Raw genomic sequence first — 26,814 nt, 5'->3', positions numbered from 1 at the left:
CAGGTACGTCTGAATAAAACTACCCAACCCACGCCAGGCTGAGCGGCTGTGTCAGCGAGAGTGTCCTCCGTGGGAATTAAGTTTGTGAATCGTCACTTGAAATTCCAAGTTTTGGTGATCCCAGTATTCTGTATCTCAAGTTGGAGTATGTGTAATAATTCTAAAATTAATGATTTGTCCGACTTTTTCTGTTATTCTTTACCCTTGGAGTTTCACCAAATCTCTGATTTTTGCTTTGCATCTTGGTCACAAGTTTTAAAAATGAACCATGGGAAATTTTAAAATTTTCCCTACAAAGTTAAAAATTAAAATTTCCTAATATGTATTAAGGCTTCGGTTAATTAAAGAAAAAGAAAACAGACAAAAAACACCCTTTTGCTTAAATGGAATCCTCTGAACATCTCCATCGTATAAAACAGATCCGGTAAGAGCCTCTGGGTTAGTGAGGGGGTCCCAGCGCGCCCCCTGCTGGTCTCCTGTCTCCTTTCCCGCCCCACCCGGTCTCAAACACTCCACTGAACACAACTTGATGAACGCTGGATTAAACAGTTACAAGAGAATATTTGATTGGACCAGCCATTCATCTAGGCGCTGACCGTGTGGTGCAGCTGTCACTGTGGAACCCTTCTTTCCTGCCGAGTTATACCAAAAATAGTGTGTGCAATATTCTCCAGGACTCTCCCTGTGCTTGGGATTTAAGGTGGGGAGGTATTGTCTGTATTAGACTGTCCCAGCTGTAATGTAAATGGTTCTCTTAAAAAAAGAAACTATAATTTGTAAAATTCTTTAGGTTTTGCCTGAATTTTCAACACTTTTCAATCATTTAGTAAAAATCCATGGTCAGTTCACAAAACGGGTGATGGATCTGAGTTAGGAAATATTAGCATAGCACTCTGAGTGCCGCTAGAGCCCTATTAGTTGTAATCTTTTGTAAGTCTTCAGGGAATCCCCAAGATTGGTTACCTATGTCACTGCTACTCCTGGAGAGACAATGTGATGGAGACTATGGTAGACTTTGTGATAGACTGTGAGAGCTGTGGAAACTGTTGCAAGGGGATGTCACGTCATGGGTATAGGATAAGATTGGAATTAGGCTTGGATTTTACCCTCTGACCCTCTATAAGAGCCATGTTCCTTTCATGTCAAATTGAAAAGTGGCCAGTGTTGCCTGGCAATAATTATATTTAGAATAATGAGCCCACATATAACAATACTAGTTCAAGGAATTGCAGATGAATTTACGAAGACAGAGTACACTTAATTAAACTTTGCAAGGGCAGCCTCTGTGTCAGGGGGATGTACATATCACAAGGGTGCGTGCAAGTTGACCCTAGTGAAGAGAAAAGAAAATATTAGAATACATTTAAATTTTTATAGTATTTTTCATTTTTAGTTTACCTTTGTATCTTTTGTAATGTATATTAAGTATATTGTTATTGTAGCAGAACAAGTATATAATTTATGAGTCTATAATATACCTGTATTGGGGTGCCTTCTCCAAGGATAATAAGTCCCTTTTAAGTGAAGGAATTCATTTAAAGTATATAGTAGAGTGTTTGGCACAATAGGAAGTACCTATTATCATCTGTAAAATCCAGTATTTGTGTTGTCATCCAATTTGTCACATTTTCATCTGTCAGTACAACATGGTCACATTTTAAAAACCTGATTAATGTCTAATTCGTCGAGCTAGAAAGAGATAGGGCTTTCTTTTGCTTTTCGATTCTTGGACCATTACAGCCGTTTCCTGCTTTTATTAATCTGTGCACTGTGGAAAGAAGACTCTCGCTTCCTGTCTTTACAGAGCTCAGTTCTGCTCAGCCATGGCAGGATTAATGCATGACCACGTTCACATTACAAGATTCATTAGGAAAAGAAAAGTCGGCTCACACTATGTGGCTAAGGATAATGGAAATTTGCTTATTAGGAGCCTTCCGGAGAGAAAATTTCTTAATTACTTGCTTTCGATTAAGAGGAAGGTAAATAGAAGCAATTCTGAAGCCAGCCTTGTGATTGTGTTTTCCTGAACATAGTGTGGGACTCTGACAATTAGGAAGCAATTTCCTGCATTTCTCTTCCATTTGTCTGAGTTTCAGACAGTTTGCAATCAAACTATTAAACAGAGTAGTCACCACACGTACTTTCTGGAAGAAGATGATGTATACGTATGGAGTTTACTGAGAACAAATCACATCAGATCAGCCTAATTATTTTAAAAGAGGTTACTTGGAAAGTTAGTGAAGAAACTGCTCTAGATACAATATGCCTGATATCAGAAAAACATTGCAGACTGTATCAAGGCAACTTTATGATCAACATGGGGAATGTGGTCCAAGCAATCCCACGCTTAACTAGGAAGGATTGTAGCTGCGTCCATCCTGGTGATGAAGTGATTAGGTTGTAATGCCTTGAGTGATTGTTAACAGTGGGAGGGTTAATGGTGGAATGTCAAAAAAAAGTTATGGCTCATATTTTTGCACAATGGAGGAATCCATTTTTAGTTCAGACTATACGAAGAAAAGAGTGATTCTTCTGACTTGAGTATTTATGCTGGTTTGAAGGGTTTAGTTACCCTAGAAAAGCCGTGTTTTAACAATCCTGATCCATCTTATGGAGTCAGCCATATCTCTTAAGCCCCATTTAGTACTGTAGGTTGGAAACTTGATTAGATTATCTCACCAGAGATGTGGCTCACCCAATTGTGGGTATTTGGTTAGAGGGAGATGTGACTCTATACATTCCAAGTGGATTAGTTTAATAGAATCCTTTAAAAGAGGAAACATTTGGGAAAATGCTTCAGAGCCACAAGATCCAGGAGAGCCCATGCAGCCAGAGACCTTTGGCAATGAAGAAGGAAAATGTCCCCTGGGGAGCTTCATGAAACAAGAAGCCTGGAGGGAAAGCTAGCGAATGTCACCATGTTCGCCATGTGCCTTTCCAGTTGAAAAAGAAACCCTGAACATCATCAGCCTTCTTGAACCAGGGTATCTTTCTCTGGATGCCTTAGATTGGACAGTTTTATAGCCTTGCTTTAATTGGGACATTTTCCATGGCCTTAGATCTGTAAACTTGCAACTTAGTAAATTCCCCCTTTTAAAAGCTGTTCTGTTTCTGGTATATTACATTTCAACAGCTAGCAAACTAGAACAGTATTTAACATGCTCTCCAAATTACTACAGTTCTCAGAAAATCCTGGTTACATCAGAAAGAATGTAGCCACGGGTGAAAATGCAGACACATAGACAGTCCAGAGAAAAAGATCCAAAACTGCCATACCGTGCTATCATTTTATTCACAAGGTGAGCTGAGGTTTGGAATCTTCCATAGAAAACAATTAATTAAAAAAATTGTTACTGGAGTTGAAGACATGAGCAAAGACCGCTTTCATTTCTTCTAATTAGTAAAGAGGATCTTGATCAGGGCTGTGCCTCTACGCGGGCAGCCACCAGCTCTCTGGTAAAAAGCAATGTATAGAATTAGATACCATGGTCATACCTAACCTCAAGTACTAGATAATCTGAAAATGTGATAAAATGCTTAGGATAATTAGTAAACAGTTTTGTATATTTATTCCCTTTTGTGCTGGTTTGAAAGGAAGTATGCCCCCTAAGAAAAGCCATGTTTTAATATAAATCTCATTTCTTAAAGGTAGAATAATCCCTATTCGATACTGTATATTTGAAACTGTAATGAGATCATCTCCCTGGTTGATGTGATTTAGTTAAGAATGCTTGTTAAACTGGATTAGGGGATGACATGTCTTCACCCATTTGAGTGGGTCTTGATTAGTTTCTGAAGTCCTATAAAAGAGGAAACATTTTGGAGATTCAGAGATATTCAGAGAGAGCAACACTACAAAGCAGAGAGTCCACCAGCCAGCGACCTTTGGAGATGAAGAAGGAAGACACCTCCCGGGGAGCTTCATGAAATAGGAAGCCAGGAGAGAAAGCTAGCAGATGATGCCGTGTTCGCCATGTGCCCTTCCAGCTGAGAGAGAGAAGCCCTGACTGTGTTCGCCATGTGCCTTCTCACTTGAGAGAGAAACCCTGAACTTCATCAGCCTTCTTGAACCAAGGTATCTTTCCCTAGATGCCTTTGATTGGACATTTCTTTAGACTTGTTTTAATTGGGACATTTTCTCGGACTTAGAACTGTAAACTAGCAACTCATTAAATTCCCCTTGTTAAAAGCCATTCCGTTTCTGGTATATTGCATTCCGGCAGCTAGCAAACTAGAACACCTTTTTAAAAGAAACTTTCATTTTGAAATAACTTCAAATTTACAAAAGAGTTCCAAAATGGTATAGTTTGCATATACCCTTTACCCAGCTTCCCCTAACATCAACATGCTACATAACTATGCTGCATTTATCAAAACTAAGAAATCAACATTGGTCTACTCCTATTAACTCACTACAGGCTTTATGTGTATTTCACCAGTTTTTCCACTACTGTCCTTTTTCTGTTCCAGGATCCATCCAGGATACCTTGTGGCACTTAGTTGCTGTTTGTCCTCAGTCTTTCCTTGTTTTTCATGACCTTTGTTTTTAATAAAATTTGTTTAATTGTAAGTTTAGTTCTGATTCTATTACATTGCAGGCTCATAACTTATTAAAACACAATACCCAGAGCATGGTTGGACAGATCAACAGCTACGCAAGTTTCCCTGTCATCAAGGGCAAGGGTGAGCACTGAGGACTAAAAGGTACTGTCTGGGAAAGGATATGGGTGAGTCCAAGTGCAGTATGAGCTAATGATACAATTTGCCTGCCCAAAGCTTATCCAGCTTGCTGTACCTCCAGAGAAATACAGTGTGCAATTCAAATGAGGTAATAGTCTCCCTTGTGTCTACATTGATCAGGCCAAATCTGAGTATCCTGGACAACAAACACCCGGAGCATGTTTAAAGAGGGATGGGGTGGTAGGGTGGGGGCATTTGAATTGCCAGATAACTCTAAGCCATGCCATATGAGGAACATGTGAAAAATTAGGGAATGCTTAGCCTGGTAAAAAAAAAGACTTAAGGAGATTACGAAGACATTTTCCAAATATCCAAAAAGCTCTCTGCCATGTGGAAGCACAAATAGATTTGAATAAATGACGGGGCACTCCAGAAAGGCACATTTTAGCTCAACATACAGAAGAGCTTTTAATTATAAGCTCCACCAAAATGGAGGGTGCTACCCCAGGCAGAAGTGTTCAAGTAGGAGCCATATACATACTCGGTAGAAATGTGGTCTGGAAGATTGATTCAAGTCTGTTCTGCTACAACAGGTGTTTCTTAATGTGATTTGGCTCATACTCAGTTGGCCAATAACAAGATGGTGTGGTAGTTAGATTCACTTGTCAACTTGGCCAGGTGAGCGTACCTAGTTTTGTTGCTACAGACATGAGCCAATGGTACGTGAACCTCATCTGTTGCTGATCTACATCTGCAGTCAGCTAGGAGGCTTGTCTGCTGCAATGAAGGACGTTTGACTTAATTGGTTGATGCTTAAATGAGAGACCGCAACGTAGCACAGCCTGAGCAGCTCGGTATTCCTCATCTCGGCACTTGCAGCTCAGCCCAGGCCTTTGGAGATGCAGAAAGAAGTCACCCGGGGGAAAGTTGTTGGAACCCAGGGGCCTGGAAAGAAGACCAGCAGAGACCATCCTGTGCCTTCCACGTAAGAAAGAACCTCAGTGGAAAGTTAGCTGCCTTTCCTCTGAAGAACTAACAAAATAAATCCCCTTTTATTAAAAGCCAATCTGTTTCTGGTGTGGTGCATTCCGGCAGCTAGCAAACTAGAACAGATTGTATCAGTATAAAGTAGATACTGTGTGGGATCACTCGTGGCTGTTTCTTGCCCCTTGACGCTTTATGCCATCAAGCAACAAGAGGCTAAAGGTAGTGTGTACTAACACAGCCAACCACCCTTGAACACAGCCAGCTACAGAGTTGTAGGGTGCAGAACCCAATGTCTGTTCACTCCAAATTCTTCTTAGCCCAGTTTGGCCAAGAATTCTGACTTGGAAGGACTTATTGTACAATTCTTCCCAATCTGTGAATCTTGTCTGTCTCCATAACACAGGAGCTTCAACTCCTCCTCCTCCCTCCCATCAAGCTCACTTTGCCTTTTCTTTTTTTAAAGATTGTCTTATATTTATTTATTAGACATTTAACAATTTTTATATTAATGTATGTGTACTGGTATATTATTGTTGTTTTGTTAATACCCTAGTCACCAAGTTGCATGCATTTTCATTGTTCTATTACTAACTCTATTTGCCCCATAAGCCTGGGAATTTTTAGCGTGTAATTTAGAAGAATAAATTGTATAATAACAGAACTGTCTGTATTGAATTAGAGAGTTGGATTTAGAGCAGTAGTGCCCAATCCTGACCTAGAAAGCCTTAAAATCCAATTTCCCAGCCCCCTTAGAGTCTTGCAAAGGATGGGGCCTGTGATATATATATATTTGGGGGGGGGGGGGGAGTTGGTGGTGGTCCAGGAACCGAACCTGGATCTCTTGCATGGAAGGTGAGCTTTCTACCACTGAACCACCCATGCACCCCTCTGTGATATATTTTTAACAAGTTCCCTGGCTGAATCCTCTGTCCACAGCCTGGCACTTGCTGTGAGACTGCCTTGGAATCACTAGGCAGGTGACATCTAGCTCCATGATGCTAACATGCCACCCACCTTCCCTGCCGTCGATTAAGACGAGACACATTATCCTTGGAATAGTGAGGCAGCAAAATAAGCATCTGAATGTCAACACTGCCCGCAGCCCCCACTCCAGCGAATTCTAGGTACCAAACACAGGGTGTATGTTGCAAGATAAGCATCTCTGGTTGAAACGATCTTCAATTCCCCAAATTCTTCACATTGCTACATTTTAGCTCCCAAGAACATTGTGTGTGTTGGGCTGTATTTAAAAAGCAAGCTTATCGTTCAGCCAGGCAGTTAGGAATTTAAGCAGATTAGGAGCATTCTGAGGCCAGAATGCAAATGGGGGGAAGGACTTCAATCTGTGACTCTTTTCATCCCAGTGAACTCCCTGGCATGATGCATTTTGGCATTATTGGAAATCTTTACTTGTGAGAGTGATGGTGGGAAAAGGAAGGCTGAGGCGGGTCAGCGCCAAGGTGTGTTGGCTTTGCAGTGGGTCGTCAATCTAGGATTTGTTCAAGCCAATTTTATGGCCATTAATTTCAATGGTCTAATTATAGAATTTATGACAAAGGCCATTTGGATGACATCTGCTCCTGATTTCAGTCTTCTCTTCCCCACTCAGTAAATGTAATTTCCACAGTGACTGTTTAACAGAAAGCAGGTACATCTTAAACTTTCCTCACTAAATAGGGTTTAACTTTCTAGAAAGTTATCTATAGCAGTGATATATTTTTTCAGTCTTGTACTAAAGCATAAATAGGCAGCTGAGCTACGGGCCTACTGCTGCTGAATCTTGATAAGAGAAATGCCAGGAGGTTTGAAGAAGAAGAATAAGAAAAGCCTGATATAAAGCTGTGCTTCAGTACTTCTAGCAAATTATAGGATATTTATAACTCATCTCGGGTTGTCTTGTGTGCAGGCAGGTTTATTGTAGCAGAACAGAGATTACGCCTTCCCTTGAGTTCTTAGGGTGTCTTGCAAACAAATTTAAAACATGAGTCTTAACTCACAAATCAAAAATGATAAAGTATTCCTTTTATACATTTCCTTGAAAGGGGTGGGCACGTTCAACAATTGGCCTCAACCACCAGTGAATTAAAATGTTATTGGTGAGAGATGCATTTTGTAGTTGGGCGCATTGCACTGTGCAGCTACTTGCCTTAGAGCTGGCACCATTTACCTTGGCTTCCTCACCTCATGGCGTTTAGGACAAAGAGTCAAACTGGAATTTTTAGTTTTTTTTTCCCTTTTCTAGAGCAATGTGTGTTCAAAATCATACTTTATTGGGTACATTTCTGTAGGTAAGACAGAGGCCTGAAGATTTACTCAGATAATTAAAGCAAAAATAATGCAGGGAAGGTAAAAGGTGTGAAAGGAAGTACCTGTTGGAAACCAGAATCTCTGCTTCACTCCGTCCAAGCAGAAGAGTGAGCTAAGTGTGGAATTTGTACTGAACCCCAAATTCTCTTAAATAAACAAGGTTGAATTGAAATTTTCAATAGTCTTTATACTACTTCTTGAATGAGAGACCCAACTTAATGCAATTAATGACTTTATAGAAAAATCACAAAATGTATGCAATAATTAAGGGGAGAGAGAGAATTGAGAGGAAATAAAGGACAGAGATGGAAAGAAATGAGAGTACTCGATACATTGTGTACTGTATAGATGCAGCAACATCTTAGAGACATCATCAGAAAATGACTGCCCATTTTCCGGTAGATTAAATTAATTGTCAAAACATGTTTTGCTCATTTTTCCATCTCTAGTGTGGGTTCCCTCTATTGTAATTAATATTCGTCCAGAATGCTTCCACAGTGCCCAGCACACAATAGATGCTCAATAAATTAGGGGGGACATAATGTTTGCTTTTTAACTTTTAAAATTTATTTTATTTTTAACTAAGCATTATGTTCACAGTAGACAGAATATTATTGAATATCTTTCTTGTTGACTCATGTCTAACATAATGTCCATCAGAATAACAATGGAAAATAACAGGCTGTAGTACTTTGATATCCTTACAACCACCAGCACTTGCAAGCTTTGGGCCCTTATGCTCTTTTACCCTCTGTGCTAGTTTGAAAGGATTTATGTACCCTAGAAAGGCCATGTTTTAATCCTAGTCTCATTTCTTCTAATCCCTATTCAGTACTATATGTTGGAAACTTTAGATTATCTCCCTGGAGATGTGACTCAAGCAAGTGAGGGCATTAAAGTTGATTAGGTGGAGATGTGATTCCACCCATTCCAGGTGGGTCTTGATTAGTTTACTGGAATCCTTTAAAAGAGGAAGCATTTTGGAGAGAACTTCAGAACGCCTCAGAACCACGAAGCAGAGAGGCCCCTTGGAGATGAAGAAGGAAAACCCCTCCCAGGTAGCTTATGAAACAAGAGGCCTGGAGAGAAAGCTAGCAGATTTAGCCATGTGCCCTCCCAGCCGACAGAGAAACCCTGAATGTCATCAGCTTTCTTGAACCAAGGTATCTTTCCCTGGATGCCTTAGATTGAACATTTCTATAGACTTGTTTTAATTGGGACATTATTTCGGCCTTAGAACTATAAACTAGCAACTTATTAAATTCCCCTTTTAAAAAGCCATTCTGTCTCTGCTATATTGCATTCCAGCAGCTAGCAAACTAGAACACCCTCCCAATGGAATGCCTTTCAAAATTTTTATTTTTAAAAGTAACTTTTAAAAGATTTCCTCTGACAGGTTATTAGTAGTTACTGGACCTATTATTAGTGTGCTTACCACCATCAGCTGCTCCACTTATTGATAATTGCCAATTTTGTTAACATTGTTTATACAGTAGGATAAGGTCTCTAAGTGAGGGCTGAGTTGTTTCTGTGTGAGGAAAGCACACAGGCTTTGATTTCTCTTCTGCCTTTTATAGTTTTGTTCTACATTCTGATGTTGCCAGAGAACTCACTTCCGGTTAACATTTTGTATTCATAACTGACCAGTCCTTCTCTGGGGCTGCATGGTGAAGAATTTACTGACTTTGCCAGGAGATGGCGTCGGTTTGCCTGGTGGTTGACAGCTCAGTTTTTGGCTTCTTGCTTTTTTTGCTTTTTTTTTTTTTTTTTTTTGCTTCTTGCTTTTAAGACTTTACAAATGCCTACTTCTTCTCAACCTCATCAGTTCTTTATTACTGACAGCTCATTTGTTACCCCTTCCTAAAAGTCATTACCGAAAACTATTTGGATCAATGTATTAAAAATTAAACAACGAGTCCTTTATTTAGGTGCAGTCTCTTTTGGTAAATACCCATGTGATGCTGCATGAAAAGGCTCAGCTTTGAGACCCCACCAAACCACTGCCCACTAAGTATTGTCCCTGGCACAGATTAAAACAAGAGAGAAGAAAACTGCATCTCAGTGCTCCTTCTGAGTCCAGAAAAAGAGAAGCAACTTTATTTTTTGCTCCTTAGTTTAAACTTAACCACACCATAAAATGTGACCATTTCCCCCATTTCCTTAGTCCGCTTATGGAAATCGACCAAGCCTGTATGTACCTTCAATTCTTGAGATACACTAATCTGTATCCTACAGACCCGAGTTCAAATCTTGGTTGCAGCACTGCCAAGTGACTGTATTCAAGTTTCTTACTAATTCTAAGCCTTAGTTTCCCCATATGTAAAGTAGGAATATCCGTAGCATCTTCCTCATAGGATTGTTGTGAGGGTTAGATGAGGTTATATATGTAAAGAACTACTTAGAGTGCCTGAAATATAGCAAGCACTCAATAGTTGTTAATCATCATCATTTCTTTTACTTTGGGCTCCTTGGCTCAAGTCCCTCCATTAACCCCTCAGTCCCCAAGGTCCAGCACAGATTCATCAGAGATGCACAACCCTTTGGTATGGAGACCAATTCAGAATATATCAGTTGTTTATGGGTCACTTTAAAATTGAAATCTGAGATATATTGAAGTCCCTTGGAAAGAATGTACAGCTGCACAAATTAAACTACCTAACTTACGAATAGAAGAGGGTCAGTGAGAAACTCGCACTGCTTATGAGCCACAAAAGTTTTGCTGTCAGAGAGTAGCCTTCTAATCTCTCACCCTGAACTTAGCTCATGAGCCAAAAGACCAAAAGCCCACAGACCATGGGTTGCTTAACCGTGGAACACAACTCTAATATCTGACAAGATACTTTGACTGACTAGAACAACCCATTTCCTATCATCATCAATGAACCAATTTTAGCACATGAAATTTGTATACATGCCATGGTTATTGCTCCAGCTTCATTCTTCTTTCACAACACCAAGCATTTTACTTGACAAGAACTGCACCTTTCTTATTAAAAAGAATTCACAAATTTTTTTTAAAGGTGGCCTAGTCTTATAGCCATGGATTTAGTCTGGAGTGGAAATTGTTGTTTCTGGGTTTTGAGAGGCTGTTTATATATGTATAATGTGGTATTTAGAGTTAACGACAAACTCTATCAGGTCGGGATAAGGAAATTCAGAACACAGGGGTAAGGAAGACATTGTCTCTGTTTTAGAACCTCATCTACTCTTTGAGAGCAAAGACAGAAAGGTTTGTTTTGTCCATCACCTAAATTTTCTGTAGCACATCATCTAGTGCAATCTGTCTGGATAGATCATTTAAACAATCCAAACACAGGGAGCCCAGAATAAGAATGAGTACCTTTAATCCTGTATAGCTTAACGTAATGTCTGGGCACATCCCAGATTATATGAAGCAGATAATCAAAAAGTATTGGCAAGGTCCCTGGAGGGATGGGAGAAAAAATATGGAACTATTAACCTTTACCACCAGAGAAACCACTGAATCTGTATCAAATGTTAGGGACACCCAAATCAGCAGGCCAAGCCTGCCTTGAGGCTTGCTCTTGTGAAGCTAATATAGATAGCAGAGAAGCTTAGCCTACCCATAGGTATGCCTAAAAGTTACTTCCAGAGGACCTCTGTGGTTGCACAGAGGTAGCCTCTCTCTCTAAGCCCAACTCTGCAGGTGAAATCATTGCCCTCCCCACTAGTAGACCATGACATCCAGGTGAAAGTCTCCGGGGTGGTGTGGGAGATGACTCCAAGGGATGAATCTGGCCCTGCCAACACGGGATCAACAATGCCGTCCTGACAAAAAGGGGGAAAAGTCCTAACAAATATGTATCAGTGGCTGAGAGACTTCAACTAGAGCCAAGAAGCTACTCTGGAGGTTACTCATATGCACGTTTCAGTTAGACATTGCTACCTATCATAGCTTGCCAACCCCCAACCAAAACCATTCCTGCCAATCCTAAAGAACACCTAGGGTGTTATTTAAGATTCTACAAGAGTTCCATGCACTAGGGTAACTTTCCAGAAACCTACAACCTCCAGATGGGTCCCTGGACCAGATAAGTCCTGAAATGCAGAGGGGCCAGCCTCTCCACAACACCAACTAGTTCCATCCCCCCATCTCATGTTATCAACAACCCTTCCAACGTGAAAAAGCTAGAACGGACATAGCTCAAATACCCCTAAAGAGTGGGAGAAAAGTCAAAGGTGATGGTAGAGTTAGGCAGAGAAGGTAGGGTTTAACAAATGAGTATGACTTCTGAATTATTATATTGATATTCCTTTGAGTCTCCAGTATCTTAGAGCAGCTAGAAGTAAAAACCTAAAATTGTGGAACTGTAACCCATACCAAACTCTGAAATCTATTCTACAACTAATTGTTGTGATGTGCTTTGCAATGTATGTTTTTTGTATATATGTTATTTTTCACAAAAAAGAAAAAAAAGTCGATTGTGATGATAAATGCACAGCTATATAATGATGCTGTGAACCACTGATTGTATACTTTGGTTAATTACATGGTGTGTGACTATATAATATAGATCAGCAAATTATAAAAACAAACAAACAAGAACAACAAAAAAAGGTGGCCTAGCTCATCTGCAACAGAACCATGTGAGAAGTTTGTTAAAATGCAGATTTCTGTGGCTGAGCTGGTAGTGGGAACATGTATTATTAGACAATGCTACTAGGTTATGACAATGTTAGATAATTGTTACCTCAAAATATACAGAGATAGGCTTTTCAAGCCTTTCTTTTTTCTTTTTTTTTTTCTTTTGCATAATCTCCAAATAAGAAATGAGTAGAATATTAATATAGAACGATGATTTCAAACCTCAGGTCTCGCCTTCAGAATCATACTGCGGAATTCTGATTCCGAAGATTTGGAGTGAGGCTTAAAACATTCTGATGTTTCTCTTAGTTTGCAATCACTGTTCTGGAAACCCTGAATTTATCAAACCTCTTGTGATTGCTAAATAATCCTCCTGAATAGAAGGTAAATATCTTTATTTTGTTCATGCTTTCCTTCAAAGGTAGGTCACAGTATGTTTTATTCTACTGTGGCTTTAAAACAAAACCTGCCCCCAAATCTGCACCTGATGGAGTACTTAACATTTGGACAGATAATGAAACATCTGGAGCCTTCAAAACTAACTTAGAGATTTCAGTTTTGCAAAAATGTCTTAATACTCTAGAATCTGGATAAATAAATTGCATTCCCTGTAGTGGATCACCGTAAACGTCCTAGTGAAATCATCCGGATTCAAAGCAATCTGTGGCCCCTCTCCAACCCCCATGACAAACAACTTGGGGGAAGTATATTTCACTTTTCCTCAGTAAATCCATCTTTTCCCCTATCCTAGGACATAGTCTATGCTGTCACCTTAAGTGGGTCATCTATTTTTTATGTTCAATGCCTTCTTGGTAGTAGAAGGGACTCAATTATTTAAACATTGCAATGGCTTCTTATAGGGTATCCCTATAGTGACGTACATAAGGACAAAGAAAACTTTTCTTGAGGTCTACAGGGAAGGTGGGTGTTATAGGTTCAATCATGTCTCCCACAAAGACAAATTCAGGTCCTAACCCCAAGGCTATAGATGTGAATCCATTTGTTAATAGGATCTTTGTAGATGTTATTAGTTAAGGTGATGTCAAACTGAATCAGATAGGCTTTAATCCGATATGACTGGAGTTCTTATTTCCAAAGGAAATTTAGACTGAGGAGAAGGAGACAGAAAAAAATGGCCTGGTGATGGAGGCAGAGAATGAGTTCTGGATTGCTGGCAAGCCACCACCAGAATGCCAAGGACTTCAGAGAACGCATGGTCTTGCTGACAGCTTTGCTTTTGGACTTCAAGCCTCTAAAACTGCGAGACAATGAATTCCTATTGTTTAAGCCAACTAATATTCGTTATAGCAACCCTGGCAAACTAAGACAGTGGGCTCTTTAAAATTACTCAGGGATCAATGCTAGGCTTCTCAGCAGGGAGCAGATATCCTTCCTGTAAGAGAAGAATGCAATATTCAGCAAGTGTTTTTGAGTCCTAGTTCTAAGTCTCAAGGAATAAGCAAGAAAAAGGCTTAGTGTTCCCCCTAAGTCATGAGTAGGGAGCAAATGCTTATTTTAGTGACTGTAATGCAATATGATAAGGGCCTTACTAGTAGATGATAAATTACCTGCCATAAGATCCCAGCACAGGAAATCATTTACTTTTCCTTGGGGGTGAAAGCCTGGGTAGAGAATCAGAGAAAGCATTCACAGAAGATGGCAGCTACATAGTTTTTGTTTTTGTTTTTGATTCATTTGTTGATGTCCCAGGGATGAGGAGAGGAAGAAGGCAGACAGTGGTTTCCTCCGTCCCATGAAAGGCAGAGCAAGGACCAAATTTAGGGCCTTCCAGAATCCTCAAGTTTGAAGTTTATAAGGTTAATTGATAAATAACAAATTTTAAAAATGTTTAGCTGAGAATATTTGTGTTGCTTAAATGCCACATACCCACTTGAAGATTCCCTTAGTGGGTCAGATATTGGTGATAACTATGTGCTTGAATGTCTTTTTTTCTCACATGAATCATTTACTTACTTTTTTGCAGTAGAAAAATATGTTCCATGGTGCTTATCTGGTGAATGAGTTCGTATTCTAAACATTTTCAAGGCTCCAGTTTTGTCGGGTTTTATATTCTTTTAAAATATACCTAGGCTCCTGTGGTAGGGCCACGGATCCTTGGTTCTCAGATGCTTTCAGGGGTCTGTAAGAGTAAAACTATTCTCAAAACGTAAGGACGTTATTTGCCTTTTCTGCTGGATAATATCTGCACTGCTGAGGCAGAAGCCAGGGCCATACCGGGGACCCGGGGTGCAGCCAGGCGGGGTGCCGCCCGCCCTGCGCGCTTCCCAGCCGCGCTGGAAACTGAGAACAGCGTTTCACGTCAGCATGGTCTCGCTGAGTGGTAAAAATCATGACTGGCCTTAAACCTCAGCCTTTGAGAACGTGCGTTTTGAACACTGTGTAGCGGCCATGGGAAGTGTGCGCATCCTTCCGCCTCGCGGGGGAGGATGGCTGGCTCGGGGAGCTCTGGTGAGCTTGTTTGAGCTCCCAGCGCGGTCAGCCCCTGGGCCGTGGGACCCCGTTTTCTCCCACGGAGGGCGAGCAGGCAGTAATGCGCGCGCGCACTTGGCGGTGAGCAGACATGGGCTTGAAAATAAACCAAGTGAGCTTATCACATTAAGGGCAGTAACTGACGTTATTTACTGCCAGTGATACAAATCAAGCTTTCAAGAAATATTTAAATGTTTCTAAAACTCGAATCTGCCACCATGGCAACTTCCTAAAACTTTTTATTTTGGGAATTTTGTACACAAAATAGAGAACACGGAGTAGAATGATAAACTTCATCTTTCCAGTTTTATTCTGTTGCACCTTCTATTTTTACCTTATTGTGTTATGACTTATGGACAAAGCCTGCACATATTCAAAGTGTTTAACTTGATGTTTTTATTTCTGTGAACACCTGTGAAGCCGTCATCACCATCGAGATACCTCCATCCAAAACTGATCGATGAAATGGGGGTGATGCTAATGAATGTATATGTATATAGGCGTTGTATAATGAAATGTGACAACATTTGGAAGGTCTGCATAACCCAGTGAATCAATATTTTTAAAATGACCAAAGCAAAGGCATGCATAGATTAAAGATCCATTAGAAGTTCAAGGTAGTCCAATAGATTTGAATGTAAAGAGTAAGAACATTTCATTCATATAGTTTGATATTCTACATTGCAACTAATTTTTGAGAAACTACAATCTGTTGAATTTTGATATAGTATTAAAAAAGAATATTTGCAATTATCTGTAAAAGGCTATTATACTCTTTCTTCTCAACATATATATCTGTGTAAAGCTGAATTTTCTGCATATACTCCAACTGAAACAGCACATTGCAACAGACTGAATGCAGAATTAGATATGAGTCTAGCCATCTTCAATTAAGCCAGACATGAATGAGAATTTCAAAACTGTAAAATAATGCCATTATTTTCATTTTGGAAAATATAGTTTTTTTTTCATAAAACATTTACTGTAGCCTCTGTATAGATGATTTAAAATGAATAATCTAAAGCTTTTATTTTATTCTTTAATATGAAACTATTGTTAAATATAACCCATGTGATCAAAATCTCTTCCGGGGTCCCCAGTATTTTTTTTTAGATATTTTTATTGACAAAACAACATACAAACACAAATATTCTTAACATATGAACATTTCATACTTGGTGTACAATCAGTACCTCACAATATCATCACATAGTTATATATTTCTCACCATGATCATTTCTTAGAACATTTGCATCACTCCAGAAAAACAAATAAAAAGAAAAAGGAAAAAACTCATAATACCATACCCCTTACCCCTCCCTCTCATTGACTGCTAGTATTTCCATGTACCCAATGTGTTTTGACCTTTGTTTCTCCTATTTTTTCCTATCCCCCTTACCACTCCCTTTCATTGATCACTAGTATTTCAATCTACTCAATTTATTTTAACATTTGTTCACCCTATTATTTATTTATTTATTTTTAATCCATATGTTTTACTCATCTGTACATACCATAGATAAAAGGCGCATCAGACACAAGGTTTTCACAATCACATAATCACTTTGTGAAAGCTATGTCATTATACTTTCATCTTCAAGAAATATGGCTACTGGAACACAGCTCTACAGTTTTAGGCACTTCCCTCTGCCACTCTAATACACCTTAAACTAAAAAGGGAATATCTATATAATACATAAGAATAACCTCCAGGATAACCTCTCAACTCTGTTTGAAATCTCTTAGCCACTGACACTTTATTTTGTTTCATTTCTCTCTTTCCCCTTTTAGTCGAGAAAGTTGCCTCAATCCCTTGATATTGAATCCCAATTCATTCTAGGATTTCTGTCCCATGTTACCAGGGAGGTTTACGTCCCTGGGGGTCATGTCCCACGTAGAGAGGGGGAGGGCAGGGAGTTCACTTGCCATGTTGCTGAGAGAAAGGCCACATCTGAGCAACAAAAGAGGTTCTCTGGGGCTGACTCTTAGGCCTAATTTTATGTAGGCTTATCTTACCCTTTGCAGGGATAAATTTCATATGAACAAACCCCAAGATTGAGGTCTCAGCCTATTGATTTGGTTGTCCTGACTTGTGAGAATATCAGGAATTCTGCAGTTGAATCAGAAGTTCAAGGGGAAGTTGAATTTTCTCCCTTTCTCACTATTCCCCCAGGGTGCTTTGCAAATACTTCTTTATTCACTGTTCAGATTACTCTAGGATTTACTGGGACATCACACTGGACAAACCTACAAAATCTCATGCCCTATTCAAGGTTCCATGTACTTATAATGTTCAATTAAACTGTCTATATAAGTTAATTAGGAAATGCACTAGTCAAAATATAAATTTTGTACCAAATAAACACTTCTTACTTTAGTCTCACACAGAAGTTGAGGTTTTAAAATATGAATGACCATCTATTTCCAACACCCTCAGGCAAAAAAATTTTTACATTTAGACGCTATCATTGTACGCTCTAGGCATTCCTAGATTATACCATCTCAGTTTTTATCATCTATCTTTCCTTCTGACTTCATATGTGCCCCCAGCCCTCCTCCCTCTATCATTCTCACATTCAGTTTCATTCAGTATACTTACATTATTGTGCTACAATCAGGTAGTATTGTCCTATCCATTTCTGAATTTTTATAATCAGTCCTGTTGCACAATCTGTATCACTTCAGCTCCAAGAATCAATCTCTACCCTATGTCTATTTCCTGATGACCTCTATTCTTAACTGAAATTCTCCAAGTTTATTCATTAATGTTAGTTCATAATAGTGAGACCATACAGTACTTGTCCTTTTGTTTCTGGCTAATTTCACTAAGCATAATGTCCTCAAGGTCCATCCACATTGTTACATGCTTCATGACTTTATTCTGTCTTACAGCTGCATAATATTCGATCATATGTATGCGCCACAGCTTGTTTAGCCACACATCTGTTGTTGAACATTTGGGCTCTTTCCATCTCTTGGCAATTGTAAGTAATGCTGCTATAAATATTGGTGTGCAAATGTCCAATTGTGTCCTTGCCCTCATATCCTCTGAATAGATACCTAGCAATGGTATTGCTGGATCATATGGCAATTCTATACTTAGTTTGCTGAGGAACCACCAAACTGCCTTCCACAGTGGCTGTATCATTTTTCACTCCCACTAACAGTGGATTAGTGTGCCTCTTTCTCCACATCCACTCCAGCACTGGTTGTTTTCTGTTTTATTGATAATGGCCATTCTGGTGAGTGTGAGATATTATCTCATTGTGGTTTTGACAGTTGCATATTGCTTGTAGATATTTTGGCAAATGCTTGAAGGCACCTTGTGTTGAGGTGACAGTCCTGGAATATGTTCCACAAGCTAGGGGGATGGGAGGGTGACCCACCCCCTAGGGGAGGTAGATGTATTTGTTCATTTTCCATCTCTGTCAAGTATTTGACTTCTGGAAGTTCAAGTTGGTATTTTTGAAGTTTCATTTAAGATCAGTCTTGCAGATTTCAATGAACAATAACTTGAGATGTTCCAGATGATCTTTTACACGTTAGTTAAACATTGTGATGCTGTCTCTGTGGCAACTGTAATTGGATGAACCACTTGTCAAATTCTGAAAAGGAGTGTGACATCTAAAGGGTGACATTGAACTCACACACAACTGAGAATTACAAATGCCATTTTAATGCCAAATTTTTCATTTAGGACAACTTGCCACACTGCATAGATCAGTAATTGAGATTATTATTAAACTTTAATAGTGCAACTTCTCTGTTTATTGAGTATGCACTGACATCAGTAATATATACAGACTCTAATCCGGGTGTCCAGTTTATGTGTGGAACCCACTGAAGAAACTCAGAAATTTTCAGAGAAGAGTTAATTTACCTCTAGAGGAGGTTTTTTTTTTTACTTTCCTTCTCATATCTCATATCTCATATTGTTCCATTAACTCTCTAAACAGATCATCTGTTTGTTCTACTAGGTCTTTTATCTATAGAATCTTGTGACAAAATAACTCTACTGGCTTTGATTTAAATACGTTCCATGAACTTACTTAGCAACAGACATTATTCTGACTGAGGAATATTCTTAAACTCCCTTAATTGTTGCTTGCTTCATTCTTCTAGAATAGCACCAGCATGCCTGTAACTCTTGCTTCTTCTGATGCTAGTTTATCACAATTAGTATACGGCAATGGCAACATTTTATGGAATGGACCTCACTTACTTGTTTAATGTGTTCATTTAATCCTCAGCATGAACTTGCGATGTATATATCTTTATTGCTTTTTACAGGTACTGTTGAAACCACATTTCAAAGGCAGTTATGCAACTTACTCAAGTTACTAAACTAATGAGTAGTAAAAGTAGGATTTTAACCAGTTTTTGGTTTACAATGCCTTTTTTTCAGTGCTCTTTTTTACTTTTATTTTTATTCTTTTTATCGTTGGGGAGATTTTAAACATTTTGAAAATGTTTAAAAGTCAGTTGTAATGAATGCACAGCTCTATGATACTGTGAACCATTGACTGTACACTTTGGATAATTAGATGGTATGTGAATATATAAAATAGATCAATAGGATTGCATTCAAAAGCAGAATAGTGAACTAGGAGATAAAATCAAAGTCATAAGGAACAAAAAATATAAAAGCTAACAATTAAGGATAGCAGTGGAAATGTTAACAGTAGTATAAGAGTCCTAGAATGAGAAAAAATATTTAAAGAAATATTTGTTTACAGAACATGAAGAGCCATGAACAAAAGATCATGGTTAGAATGGTAGTGATTTCCTATTCTATTCTCCACTAAAATGAAATGGGGGATCCTTGAAGAAATGACGGATTCTGGGCAGGAAACAACCAAGGTGAGTCTGGGGCATCTAGTAGTTTCATAAAGTGAGAAAGTACTTAAGAAAAAACAACAACAAAAATAAAAACCACAATAATGGGGTATGTTAGAAGGGCACAGGAGCCAAGTAATAGCGTGTCCAATGGCCAGAACTGGAATAAAATATGGTATAAATGTCCATGAGTCCGTACTCAGAAAAAAGCAAATAAGTAAAATAGATGGGGAAGAATCAAATCTGTGCAGAAGAATTCCAAATAATTTATATAGATACACTGTCTTCAAGAAAGCATATAGCATAACTTCTCATACTCAAAAGCATTAACTATAGAAAGGGAGGTGGTAATTTTAGGGTGGAGAAATCCGGCAAACATGAGCTCAGCAGGTTGATCAAGGTTAACATCAACATACCCTTGATATGTGATGAGAATGACACTATCCCTCTGTTGTTCATCCAGCAAACCCACAACCCCAACCTAATAGACCACTCCTTCTCAAAATTGTCATAGCCAAGAGGAGCACAAAGCAACAGTACAACTAAATGTAACATGGTATCTTTACTTATCTTGGTGTTACACAGGTGTGTCAGACATCTGAGACTCCAATGAAGGCAGATGTCTGCTTAGGTCAGGGCACCTGAAAACACCTAAAGACTGCCTGCCTATCACTATTACCTCTCTTCAGGAGGCCAAGGATGTCTTCCTTTCAAATCATCCAGGGATTGCATCTGCTTGAAATCCATAGTGGTCCCTCGCACAAGGCCTGAGCTCTGCAGGGAGATCCAGCCTGGGCATAGGCTGCAGGGGAAAGGGCTACAATACTTATTTTGATAAGACTCAAAATAATTCTTTGGTTTAGTGAAGGACCTTGCTCATTTATATGAACCACTTTAAATGGATTCAGTATATTTGTTAGAAATATTTTGATTACTAGTGACAATAAACCCTACTCAAACTGGTTTAGACAGAAATGGAAATTGAGACTTCCAGGAAGATGGTGGATTAGGATAGGCCAAGTTCACCCCTATTTCAAGGAATAGCTAGAGAAGTGACAGAAAAATGAGCGGAACAGTGGTTCTAGGATGCAAATGACCTGATAGGTCTTCAACACTATATGAGGAGGTCCTGGATGAAAAAGCTGAGGAATTGAGACACAGAGAACCAAAGAACATCCAGCTAGTACAAAATGCCAAATGTGCACCTTTGCAAATGGAGGCCCAGAGCCCTTAGCAGTGTACAGACAGGGATGTGTGGACTAGGAAGTAAGCCAACCCATGCACCTTGAATATGCCACACCCTACATGCACCACTTCCCTCTCCTGGTGACCCATGAGCTGCCTCCTTACCCAATTCCCACCCCCTGGTTCCTCCAGCACCCCTGCCCTGCCCAGCCCCCACACACCCAAGCTCTGCCCCCCCACCCCCATGCGTGTACACACCACAACCCACACCCCTCTGCCCCTACCCCTCCACCCCATGCACACATGCACCCACCCTGCACCCCTGTGTATGCAAACACCAATACCCTGCCCCCCTACACCTGTTCCCCACCTGCCAACACAGCAACCCCCACCCCTGTAACCCACACACGGGTGCACCTGCCACCCAAAGCCTGTGCCCCAATGCCCACGGTTCCTGTGCTCCATGCACACACACACCTGCATCCTGCCTGAACACTTGCCCCCATGCATCCACACCCTGCTCGCCTGCTCCCCAGATCCTGCTCCCCTGTGCACTTACACCCCACCCCCACCCCCAGTATACACCACAGCCCCTGCATTCTGCCTCGCACCATGCCCTGTGGATGTCCTCTGCATTGCACCTTGCCCCTGTGCTCCAAGGCCTGCCAGAGCTGCACCCCACCCCGTGCCCCCATGCCCCCATGCCGCCCCCCAACAACCCCATGTCCCACATCCCACATTCCCAAGCACCAGCATAGCACCTCTGTCCCATGCCTAGCCTGCACGGCCCCCACCACCACACCACTGTGCCCTACCCCATGCCCCACAACATACCCCATGCTGTCCTGAAACTACAAACCCTTAGATGACTGAGAAAAATCAACTTCCAAAGTAACCATACCAAGATAATTAAATGTCTCAAAAGTAACAGAAAATAACAAAACATCAGAACATACAGACAAATATACAACAGCCTAATGACTAAATTAAAACACTGGAGAAGACACAGACTTTGGAATAATGATCAAAGATGTACATACAACTCTACTAAATAAATTCAGTGGGTTGACTAATGACATAAAAGTGATTACGAAAACACTAGAAGAACATAAAGAATTTGAAAAAATAAATAGATAAAGAGCAGATATCACAGAAATGGAAGATATTGTAGACTAAATAAAAAATATTCTAGAGAAACACAGCAGCAGATTTGAAGAGACAGAAGAAAGAATAAGTGAACTAGAGGACAGGACAATTTATTTCAAACATATGAAAGAACAAATGGCAAAAAAAAAGTCAGAAAAATTTGAATTGAACCTCAGGGAAATGATGGACAGCACAAAGCACACAAATATAAGAATCATTGGTGTTGGGTGGGCCACGGTGGCTCAGCAGGCAAGAATGCTCTCCTGCCATGCCAGAGGACCCAGGTTCGATTCCTGTGTGCCTGCCCATGTAAAAAAAAGAATCGTTGGTGTCCCAGAAGGAGAAGAGAAGAATAAAGGACTGGGAAGATTGGTTTAGGAAATAAAGGGGGAAAACTCTCCAACCATTATGAAAGACATAAATAAGCAAATCAGAGAAGTCCAATGAACTCAAAATAAAATAGATCCTAATAGGCCTACTCCAAGACAGATATTAATCATTCTGTCAAATGTTGAAGAGAAACAGAAAATCCTGAAAGCAGCAGGAGAGAAACAATCTACTACATACAAGGGAAACCACATAGAATGAATTCAGAATACTCAACAAGCACTTTGGAGGTCAGAAGGCAGTAATATGATATATCTAAGATCCTGAAAGAGAAAAATTTCCTACCAGGAACTCTATACTCAGCCAAATTGTTCTTCAGAAGTGGGGGAGACAGAGAACATCTTTTGTTGCTCAGATGTGGCCACTCTCTCTAAGCTGACATGGTAAGGGAACTCACTGCCCTCCCTCCCTACATGGGACATGATTCCCAGGGGTGTAAATCTCCCTGGCAACATGGGACAGAAATCTGGGGATGAGCCGGGACCCGACACCAAGAGATTGAGAAAGCCTTTTTGACCAAAAGGGGGAAGAGAGAAATGAGACAAAATAAAGTTTCAGTAGCTGAGAGATTTCAAACAGAGCCAAGAGGTTATCCTAGAGATTATTCTTATGCATTATATAAATATCCCCTTTTCAGTTTACAATGTATTGGAGTGGCTAGAGGGAAGTACCCGAAAATGTTCAGCTGTGTTCCAATAGTATTGATTCTTTTTAAAAAAAAAAACTTTTATTGTGAAATAGGACATGCACATAAAAGCAATAGATTCTGGGTGGGCTACAGTGACTCAGCAGGTAAGAATGCTTGCCTGCCATGCCCGAGGACTCGGGTTCGATTTCCGGTGCCTGCCCATGTAAAAAAAAAAAAAAAGAAAAGCTTTAAAAAAAAGCAATAGATTCCCAAGTACATTTTAACAGGTAGTTATAGAACAGATTTTAAAGTTTGGTATGGGTTACAGTTGCATGATTTTTCATTTTTTTCTTCTAGCTGTTCTAAGATATTGGAGACTAACAGAAATATCAATATAATTATTCTGTCACAGTCATTTTTAAAATCCTATCTTCTCTGTCATACTCCTTTTTCTCTTTAGATAACACATATACATAAAAGTAATAAATTTCAAAGTACATTGCAACAATTAGTTTTAGAACAGATTTCAGAGTTTGGTACGGTTGGTTTTAGAAAAGATTTCAGGGTTTGGTATGGGTTACAACTCTACAATTTTAGGTTTTCACTCCTAGCTGCTCTAAGGTACTGGAGGCTAGAGGAAATATCAGTATGATTTTTTAATATAAATAACAAATAACTCATACTTATTTGTTAATATAAATAAAAAATAACTCATACTTATTTGTTAAGCCCTACCTTCTTCGTATAACTCGACCACCTCCTTTGAACTTTCTCCCATTCTTCAGGGTATTTGGGATGTGCCCATTCTAACATTTTCATGTTGGCAGGGACTGATGATAATATGGGATGGGGGGATGGAACCAGTTTATGTTATGGAAAGCCTGACCCCTTTGCATTTCAGGACTTCTGTATTCCAGGGACCCATCTGGAGGTTTTAGGTTTTGTGTAGTTATCCTAGTACATGGAACCTTTGTAAAATCTTATATAATGTGCTAGGTATTATTTTGGATTGGCAGAAATGGTTTTGGTTGGGGTTTAGCAAGCTGTGATAGATAGCAATGTCTAACTGAAGCATACATAAGATTGATCTCCAGTGTATCCTGTCAACTCTATTTGAACTCTGTCAGCCACTGATACCTCATTTGTTACATTTATTTCCCCCTTTTGGTCAGGACGGCGTTGTTGATCCCATGGTGCCAGGGCCAAGCTCATCCCTGGGAGTCATCTCCCACACTGCCAGGAAAACTTTCATCCCTGGATAGCATGTCCTGTGTAGTGGGGAGGGCAATGGTTTCTCTTGCAGAGTTGGGCTTAGAGAGAGAAAAGCCACATCTGAGCAAATAAAGAGGTCCTCCGGAGGTGACTCTTAGGCATACCTATAAATAGGTTAAGCTTCTCTGCTACATTCATAAGCTTCACAAGAACAAGAGTAATCCTCAAGATCAAGGGCTTGCACTATAGTTTTGGGTGTCCATAATGTTTTACATGGAACCAAACATTTTCCCAGTGGTCAGGTTTAATACTTCCATACTTTTCTCCCATCCCTCAAGGGACTTTGCCAATACTTTTTGATTATCTGCTTAATATGCTCTGGGGTGTAGTCAGGCATTACATTAAGCTATACAGAATAAGCTTCATTCTATTCTGGGTTCCCTGTGTTTGGATTGTTTAAATGATCTATCCAGAGAAGTTGAGTTAGATTTTGTGATACCGAAAGATTAGGTTCTGGACAAATAAGGATTTCTTTCTTTTGTCTCAAAGAGCAGGTGAGGTATTGAAATATAGACAATGTCTTCCTTACCCCTGTATTCTGATTATCTTAATCCTGACCTGATTAGCTTCATTAGTATCTCTAAATGCCAGGTTGTACATGTATAAAGCAGCCTCTCAATATCCAGAAATAGCAATTACTTCTAAATGAGATCATGCAATATTTGCTCTGTAATTTCTGGCTCATTTTCCCTTACTAAATGTCCCATAGGCTCATTCACAATGTTGCATGCCTCACGACTTTGTTTCTTTTGTAGCTGCACAATATCCCATCATATGTATCCACCATTATTTGCCAATCTACTTCTCAGTGAACCCATTCTTTAGCCACCTCCATCTACTGGGCCTCATGTATAATATTCAATGTCAACAGTCCAACACTCTCACTTTTCCATGCTTTCATTGTTCCCAAGAGAAAGATAACCAATAAGCACAACCTCATCGGATAGAAAATCCAAATTTCCCCTTAACTCTTGTTCTTCTCCTGAGTATTTATCCCGTAGTATTCCAGTGGTATTGTTGATGTTTTCCTGTTAAATATTGATTCTTGAAGATGATTGTATAACAATATAGCTTTCACAGTGTGACTGTGTGATTGTGAAAACCTAGTGTCTGACTCTCCTTTTATTGAGAGTATGGACAGATGAATTAAAAATATGGATGAAAATAAACAAATAATAGGAAGGACAAAGATTAAAGTAAATTGGGTAGATGGAAAATAGTGGTCAATGAGAAGGAGTAGTAAGGGGTATGGTATAAATGAGTTTTTTCTTTTTTTCTTTTTCTGGAGTGATGCAAATGTTCTAAAAAAATGATCGTGGTGATGAATACACAACTATGTGATGATATTGTGAGCAAATGATTACACACCATGTATGGACTGTTTGTTATTATTTATCAATAAAAATATTTTTAAAAGAACAAAAAAGTGATGGAGAGATAAAATTTTCACAGATAGACAAAGGCTGAGGGAATTTATGAACAAGAGACCAGCCCTATAAGAAATACTAAAGGAAGTTCTGTTGGCTGAATAAAAGAGACAAGAGAGAGAGTTTTTCAGGAGGGCACAGAATTGAAGAGTACCGGTAAGAGTAATTTAAGGATAAAAAAGAGGGAAAAGAAAAAAATAAATATATATATCTAACAAATAAAAATCCAAAGGATAAGATGGTAGATTCAAGAAATGTCTTTTCAATAATAACTTTGAAAGTTAATGGACTAAACTCACCAATTAAAAGATATAAATTGGCAGAATGGATTAAGACATATAATCCATCTATATGCTGCTTACAAGAGACTTATCTTAGATCCATGAATAAGAATACAATGAAAATGAAAGAGTGGAAAAAGATGTTCCATGGAAGCTGTAACTAAAAGAAATCAGGAGTAGCATACTAATATTAGACAAAATAGACTAAAGGTAAAGAAATATAAGACACAAAGACACTACATATTAATAAAAGGGACAACTTCATCAAGGAAAAATAATCATAAATGTTTATGCTCTCAATCAAGGAGCTCCAAAGTACATGAGGCAAACATTCGCAAAACTGAAGGGAGCAATAGATGTTTCAACAATAATAGTGGGCAACTTCAATGCACCACTCTCATCTATAGATAGAAAAACCAAACGAAGGCTCAACAAGGAAATAGGAACTTAAAGAATTTTAATAAATTAGACATATATAGTAGATCATTATACCCCAAAGCACCAGGATATACATTCTTCTTTAGTGCTCATGAAATGTTCTCCAGCATGGATCATATAAACAGGTCTTTATAAATTTAAAAA

The 26,814-nt window shown here is 39.3% G+C and overlaps 1 long non-coding RNA gene across 1 annotated transcript in view; it reads right to left on the bottom strand.

Annotated features, from left to right (window-relative positions):
- Positions 1 to 3,302: 3,302 nt before the first annotated feature.
- LOC143649510 (uncharacterized) overlaps positions 3,303 to 26,814 on the bottom strand; it is a 49,325-nt gene continuing 25,813 nt past the window's right edge. The window contains exon 3 of the long non-coding RNA XR_013159072.1: positions 3,303 to 3,453. This is a non-coding gene — a long non-coding RNA (uncharacterized LOC143649510). The remainder of the gene's footprint in view (positions 3,454 to 26,814) is intronic.

This window comes from Tamandua tetradactyla, chromosome 11 (assembly GCF_023851605.1).
Source record: "Tamandua tetradactyla isolate mTamTet1 chromosome 11, mTamTet1.pri, whole genome shotgun sequence".
Classification (NCBI taxonomy): Eukaryota; Metazoa; Chordata; class Mammalia; order Pilosa; family Myrmecophagidae; genus Tamandua; species Tamandua tetradactyla.
Note: the sequence above shows the minus strand (reverse complement) of the source record. Positions and strands in the feature narration are given on the sequence as shown.